This window comes from Aptenodytes forsteri, unplaced genomic scaffold (genome assembly GCF_000699145.1).
Source record: "Aptenodytes forsteri isolate BGI_AS27 unplaced genomic scaffold, ASM69914v1 Scaffold8, whole genome shotgun sequence".
In the NCBI taxonomy this organism is placed as follows: domain Eukaryota; kingdom Metazoa; phylum Chordata; class Aves; order Sphenisciformes; family Spheniscidae; genus Aptenodytes; species Aptenodytes forsteri.
The window spans coordinates 89,487-97,856 of NW_008796218.1; positions in this window are offsets into that span (position 1 = coordinate 89,487).

Consider the following 8,370-nt stretch of genomic DNA (forward strand, 5'->3'; position numbering starts at 1 on the left):
GAAGTGGTTGAGTCCCCATCCCTGGAGGTATTTAAAAGACGTGTAGACATGGCGCTTAGGGACATGGTTTAGTCGTGGACTTGGCAGTGTTGGACTCAACGATCTTAAGGGTCTTTTCCAACCTACATGATTCTATGATTACACAATAGCAACAAAGTTAATGTGTTTATATGATTCCAGTGAGTGCAATCAGACTCAATGGAAGCAAGAACAGTTTCACTATTGAAGAGACAGGTATATAAAATCCCATTCATAATTGTGTGTGGGAGGGAGGAAAAGAGGATGTAAAAAAAACCCCCAAAAACCACCACCCCCAAAACCTCCAACAAACCCCAGAACGAAAGTCACTAGGGGCTTTCTCTTTCTCAGTTTTTAATGAGGAGATATATTTTCTTTTCCTTGTGGAACACAGGTATTCTCTTGAAGCAAGCCAGATGCAACATGAGTGTAGTTGCTGCCAGGAGTCCAGCAGCCAAACAAGAGAGGTGACCCTGACTTGCCAAAATGAAACAAGCATAAATTATAACTACGTCTATGTGGAACAGTGCCAGTGTATGAATGCATGCACTTCGAAAACCTCTGCAGCATATGGTTCTCAATGGAAAATCAGCAGAAGAAAGAGATGATCATTGCAAAAAGAAAACAGAGACCCTAGCAAAGCTGGAATCGTGTTTTCCCCAGAATAACTTGTGCTTCTTCTTTAACAGATCTGACTTCAGTTTCTGTTACACCTTTTCTCATTTCTTACTTGTAAAAAAAAAATAAATAAAAGTCAATTAATTAAATCTTGGTGGGTATTTTTTTTGTATTTTAAGTGATACAATATTCAAAGGTAAAAATAGATGACCATCTAAAACACCTTTGTGTAAATTATGGAAATATGCAAATATGTTTCCATTTAATCACAAAACTGACATTCTGGAAAAAAGGTTTAAGGGGTCTCTAAAAAACAAAACCAGAAAACATTGTAGCTACATTGCACTTAACTCTTGTGCCTAGAGAAAGCTTTATCACATATCATTTTTATGGATGTAACGGTCTTAACAGACATCACAGTGACAGGGAGAAGACTGTTTTCCTGTTCATTTTGTCTCTTATTTGATCAATAAAACTTTCAGGATTTTTCAATTTTGGTGACTGTTTGATACTTATCTTTCATTACCTAAATGGTGGAGAGTCCAATGGCATCAGGGAGTTTTCTAACTCAGATGGGTATATTCTCTAGTAGCCTTTGGGAATGAAGACACTGTCAAAATCCTTTTCCTGGATGAGGTTAAATTCTGTCACCCAGGTCTAAATAGCTCTGATCACTGGCATAAAAGGTACAGAGATAAAAAAATACCCTCTCATTTGCTCACTGTATTCTAGTTGCTAAGATGGTGGGATAACAGGCAGGCTGTAGTTTGTTTTCCCTGTAATTAGTGGAGAGGTCCAGAAGACAAGTATAAAAAAAGAGGAAGAGAAAACTTTATTCATCACTACCATTTCATGTTCTAGATAAAAAGGTATCTGGCCTTAGAAATTAGCACTTGCTTCTTCAGTTGAAGAAACAAATCTATATAAATGAAAGCTCTAATTAGTTGAAGAATACATAAGGAAGTCAATGAACTTAGTAAAATCAGAAAATTCTCCTGCCCATAATTTTAACAATATTCACAAATAAATTCAGGATCTGTTTTTAAGCTGTGCATTTGTTTCCTGTGCTATCTAAAAGATTTTGATTGGATTTACTCTAGTGAGAAAATTGTCTGCCTTTTCCCACAGTAGTTCATCATGTCTACCTGAACTGTTTGGAGCATTTACCTTATCAGTAGCTGTTATAATACAAAGCCTGAAATCTGCCCTGAAGGCTTGGCTGAAAAATAAAGGAGAAACTGTTTGATCAAATAATTGCACATTTTATACATGCTTATTTAGAAGTGAAATTCAATCCCTGAATGAAATCAGTAGAGCCCTATCTATTGGCCTTCACAAGCATGACCTGATATCATATTAGGATTAACCAGCAGGGAGAAGTAGGCAGGTTTGTAAGCTTACTGCTGAACTCCATTCATCTCTCAACTACCCATGGTTTGCCTGTCCCACAGCAGGTACGCAGGCTCCAGGCAGGGTTACTAGCTATGACAGCAGAGCAGACAGCTGTACCACTCCCAGCACTTTCTCTGACCCAGTAATAAGCCACTTTTCATTGGCAACCTGGGCTGAAGCCAGACCAGCTGTGCACCACTAGTTTTACAATTTCACCACTGCATCCTCAGACCCTGAACACCAGGTATCGCTATGAGGAGACATCCAAACAGTCCTGAACAGAGTGACCAGTGGGTCAAGCAGCTTGACAGCTTCAGCATAGCTTCCCAGGTTTCTGGCTTCCAGACGGTTTAGCACTTTGGGCATAGCACCACAAGAACAGAGAGAGCCTGATGGGATCTAGAACTGTACCGCAGTGAAAAAGCCAGCACTGCTGGCTGTAGGAGGGCTTCCTATGTGAGAGGCATTCACATATGCCAGCCATGTTAGGCCTGGTGTTATAATGCAGAACTAGCAATGTTAATCCCAGCTAGACAAATCGATGCCTGCACAGCCAATAGGTCAGGGTGCAGAGTGCAAAAACCCAGTGACACTTATGTAACATCTAACAAACAAACATCTGTAAACATTTCTAAAGTTGGCTTTGAGTTCAGACTGAAGCCAATGAAATCTGTGTGCTTTTCCCCCTAACTCCCTAGTCCCTGTATTCTGAGTATTTAGTACCATGTTCACCAGTTACAAAGCTTCCCTAACGTTTTCTGGTCTGCAGGTTTTCCTCAACTATTTTAAGCACTGCATTAACATGTTAGCAGTACATTCCAGTTCAAGTCTTAAGCTGCCCTCTAACGGTCATTATTCGCCTCTCTAAAGAAAACTAAGCCAGGAAGTATTCCCTTAATTCTACTGGAAACATTAAGCCTTGCAGAGCATGTTCATCCATCAGGCATCAATTATATTAGCATGTAAAATTATTTTTTTGTTTCAGATTCCCAAATTATGGAAGATGTAGAGGCTATTTCTCAAAGCTGAACACCACATTATTTCCAGGTAGCTGATCGGTTACCCATGAGTTTAATTTGAAGATGCCATTGCAATCCTCAGTGTTCATGTACTGTGTTCATGGAAAAAAAAAAAAAAAAAAAAAAATCAGCACCACAATTCACCGCTTAGAAGAGAAAATCTTGATTAGTAGGGTTTTAGGTTGTTTTGTTTTGGGTTTTTTTGCTTTGGAAACCAGCCCACTGAAAAATGCTAGAAACCACTGAATTTTCTCTGTTCTCCTTAAAATATAGCTTCCAATTTTTTTTTTCTTTTAAGGAAAAATCTATTTTTGTACCTTTTCTCTCTCAAGCCTACAGTTTCTGCCAGCAGCAGCACACAGGTTAGAATAATTGATAGCCTATTCCTGTTAGTAGGACTTGAATCAAATTGAAACATCCAAATGAATGTATATTATAGCTTTATATACGTGGTCAATTAACAATCAAGGAAATGCAGAGTTGATGAATAAAAGACATCTGAAAATATAACAATAACCCAAAGCCTCTCACACTCCAGTGCTTACCATGTGATCTGTAATGAAACAGAGCCTGACCTAAACCATTGAATTCAGTGAAAATATTCCTGCTGATATCAGGAAGCTTTGAATCAAACCTCACATTTATGGAAAAAGGCAGATAGTGTTGTTTAAATTATGTTAAGTACCTCACTCACGAAACTGCAGCCTTATTCTTATGACTGTAATGATTAGGTTTGCTAGTCACCTGCCATGACAAAGAGTTTCTTTTTAAACACTTCTCAGAAGCATCGCCAATGGTAATTCATTTCTTGCCTGCAGATACCTCTCTTCACAAGAGAAGGTTCAAGCGCACATTACAGAATACGGAAACCTGACCGTTTCCGTCCTCTCTCCAACTCGGCTAAGTGTGTTTTTTCCAAGAGAATATACTACTTGCCCCATACTTCAAGACACAAGTGTATTCATGGAGAACATTAGTGCTGTGAGATAGCTCGCTCTTGGTATCATACCTAAGACCAAGGTAACATGAAACAGGAGGACGTGAGAAATCCCTTGCTGATTGTGCGCATAGATAGTGTAACAACTCAAAATGGGGGATACAATGTAGGAACTTCTAAGCTGTACATGAACCTGCCCTATCTAATCAATTAGAAATTTTAATGGTATTCAACAAGATTCGAATTTACACTTTGTAAAAAATAACTCAAGTAGTAATTTTCTTTATAATATTTAGGATATTTGGGATGAAGAAAGTTATTACTGAAAGAAACCTAAACATTTTAACACTTCACCACTAGAAAACACTTGAAGTGAAAAGATGAAAAAATAGCACTCCCACCCCCCTGATCGTTTAAGAATTTCTCCATATTTTCTAACACCATTTATAAGTTAATAGGAGTTTTGAACTTACTACAAAATTCTATGCCATTAAAACCATGCCTTTTATGTTCCGTATTTTCTTCAGTAGTGCTATGGCTGTGCTGGAACTGCACATCTGATTTCCAGTGTTCAATGTTCTTCAATGCCTTACTATCTGTGAAAAAACAAATCATTATGTGTGACAATCAAAACACATAAGACAGGCTGATTAACAACAGACTGACTACAAAAGGTTTTAAGCTTAGAAACATCTACTAGAACAAGCACAGTGGTATTTTCATTCTTCAAAATGATAGAAAATGAAATGATCAAGCCCAGATAAGCAGTCACTACAAAAGTCAGCACTGCAAATTCATCAGAAGTAGGAGAAATGTATAAATCAACCTCCCTTCATAAAGCTCAGAACCTAGACACCTTAAAGTTGGGGAGCTGAACTGATACTATTCTCAACTATCTGGATCTCTAGCTTCTCAAAGATTTATTCCAAGTACAGCTGTATTGTTTGAAACTCTATGAAGCATCTTCTGGACTCTCAGAGTTACCACCCAGCCATGAAATTAAACTGAAATTGTTGCCAGTTTATTTACACATTAAAATAAAAAATAATAATCTCATAATAACAAGTGAGCTTGTTAATTCATACTGTGCCATTTGAGAACAGAATAAATTACATTTTATAAAGGGAATTACTTTTAGCGAGCTGGCTCTAAATAAAAGCTACTATCACAGAATATCTCAAGTTGGAAGGGACCCATAAGGACCACCAAGTCCAACTCCCTGCTCCTTGCAGGACTACCTAAAACTAAACCATATGACTAAGAGCAATGGTCCAGACACTCCTTGAACTCTGACAGGCTCGGTGTCGTGACCGTGACCACTTCCCTGGGGAGCCTGTTCCAGTGACTGACCACCCTCCCAGTGAAGAACCTTTTCCTAACGTCCAATCTGAACCTCCCATAATGCAGCTTCATTCCATTTCCTCATGTCCTATCACTGGTCACCAGAGAGAGGAGATCAGCACCTCCCCCTCCATTGCCTCTCTTGAGGAAGTTGTAGACTGCGATGAGGTCACCCCTCAGCCTTCTCTTCTCCAAGCTGAACAAGCCAAGTGCCCTCAGCCGCTCCTCATAAGTCTTGCCCTCAAGACCTTTCTCAATCTTCGTCACCCTCCTCTGGACACACTCTAATAGTTTGATGTCCTTCTTGTATTGAGGGGCCCAAAACTGCATACAGTACTTGAGGTGAGGCTGCACTAGTGCGGCATAGAGTGGGACAATCACCTCCCTCAACCGGCTAGCTACGCTGTGCTTGATGCACCCCAGGACATGGTTGGCCCTTTTGGCTGCCAGGACACACTGTTGACTCATATTCAACTTGCCATCAACCCAAACCCCCAGATCTCTTTCTGTGGGGCTGTTCTCCAGCCTCTCATCCCCCAGTTGGTACGTATAACTAGGATTACCCCATCCCAGGTGCAGAATCCGGCACTTGCTCTTGTAAATTTTCATACAGTTGGCAATTGCCCAGCTGTCTAGTCTATCCAGATCTCTCTGCAAGGCCTCTCTAGCCTTGAGGGAGTCCACAGCTCCTCCTAGTTTAGTTATCATTGGCAAACTTACTTAATGTACATTTCACTCCTGCATCCAGACCATTTATAAAAACATTAAAAAGCACTGGCCCTAAAATTGAGCCCTGCAGAAACCCACTAGTGACAAGATGAACCAAAGTAAAGCTGACGTAAGTTTAGCTGTTGCCTCTGCACCAGGACTTTTACTGGCTTCCCTTGGTCAGCTAGATGGGTGACCTTGTCATAAAAGGAAATTAAGTTAGTTAAGCAGGACCCTCCCCTCGTCAACCCATGTTGGCTGTGACCAGTGACTGCATTGTCTCTCAAGTGTTTTTCGGTAACTCCCAGAATTACCATCTCCATAATTTTACCAGGCATTGAAGTGAGACTGACAGGCCTGTAATTACCAGGGTCTTCCTTCTTTCCTTTCTTGAAAATTGGGACATTTGCCAGCTTCCAGTCAACCAGGACCTCTCCAGACTCTCAAGACCTTTGAAAAATAATGGAGAGAGGTTCCACAGTAACATTGGACAGACCTTTCAGTACCCTGGGATGAATCCCATCAGGCCCCATAGATTTATGCGCATCCAGCTGGAGTGGCAAGTCTCAAACAAGTTCAGAGTCGGCTGGGAGTTTATCATCCCCCCCGTCATGGTCTTCCAACACAGGGCTCTGGGGGTCCCAGGGCCCATCATCAGTGTTAAAGACAGAGGTGAAGAAGACGTTGAATGTCTTCGCTTTGTCTACGTCCCTACTTGTGAGGTGACCGACCTCATCAAGCAACGGACCAATGTTGTCATCTCTGATCCTCCTCCTTTTGCTGTTAACATATTTTAAAAAGCCCTTTTTGTTGTCCTTCACAATGTTGGCCAGCTTGAATTCTACTCGACCTTTGGCCCCATGAATTTTCTCCCTACAGTGGTGAACAGCATCTCTGTAGTCCTCCTATGTCGTCTGTCCTTACTTCCAATGTCCATACACTTTCCTTTTCCACCCAAGTTCTAGAAGATCCCTGTTCAACCAAGCCAGTCTTCTGCCCTGCTTGCTGGACTTCCAACACTTTGGAATTGCCTGCTTCTGTGCTCTTAAGAGATGACTCTTAAAAAGTGACCAGCGTTCATGGACCCCAATACCTTAAAAATGCAGATTCCCAGGAGACCTTATTAACTAGCTCCTTCAGTAGCCTGAAGTCTGCTCTCCCCATATCCAGGGTCGAAGTTTTACTGGCAGTTTTTCTCCTATCGCCAATGATTTGAAACTCAGCTACTTTCTGGTCGCTGTGACCAAGACAGCCACCAATAAACCGTTCACCCATGAGTCCCTCTCTGTTTACAAACAACAAATCTAGGAAGGCACTTTTTCTAGTCAGTTCCCTTAGTACCTGCACCAAGAAGTTATCTTCAACGTGCTTCAGGAATTTCCTGGACCTGTTTGGGTTCACTGTATGATATTCCCACTTGATGTCTGGGAAGTTAAAATCACCCATAAGGGCAGTTGATCTAGGGATATCCCTTAATTTCTCATAGAGTATTTCATTGGTGGTGGTGTCCTGGCTGGGTGGTTCATAGTAGACTCCCACAACATCCGCTTTATTTGCTTTCCCCTTCATCCTTACCCAGACGCTCTCAACCACATCATCGCCAACTGTAAGCACCATACAATCCGATTACTCCCTTACATACAGCACCACCCCACTGCCTCACCTGCCCTGCCTATCCCTCCTGAGGAGCCTATAACTGTCCATCACGGCACACCAGTCTCAGCACACATCCCACCAGGTTTCGCTTAAGCCAATGATGTTGTAGCTTTGGGACAGGGCCAAAGCTTCTAGCTCCTCTTGTTTATTCCTCATGCTGCATGCATTAGTATAACGACATTTCAAATGTGCTCCAGTATACTGAGCACATCATGGAGCAGACCAAAGGACCTTGCTAGCACTCTGTCCCCGATTGGCATGCCGCCACCAGGCTTACCTCTAGCAAGTCTGGTTTTATCCCTTTCCCCCTTCAAATCTAGTTTAAAGCTCTTTCAATGAGCCCTAACTCCTGCACAAAGATCCTTTTCCCCCTCTGAGGCAGGTGTACCTCGTCTGTCACCAGCAGGCCTGGGGTCATGTAGACCGACCCATGATCCAAAACCACAAAATTCTGTCAGTGACACCAGTCTCAGAGCCAGGTATTGATCTGCTGGCTCTTCCTGTTTCTCCCCTCATCATTCCCTGCAACCGGAAGGATAGAGGAGAGCAATACTTGTGCTCCTGATCCCTTAACCAGTCGTCCCAAGGCCCTAAAGTCTCTTTTGATCACCCTTGGACTTCTTGTTGCAACTTCATCGCTGCCTACAGGAAAAAGCAATAATGGATAATAATCTGAGGGCC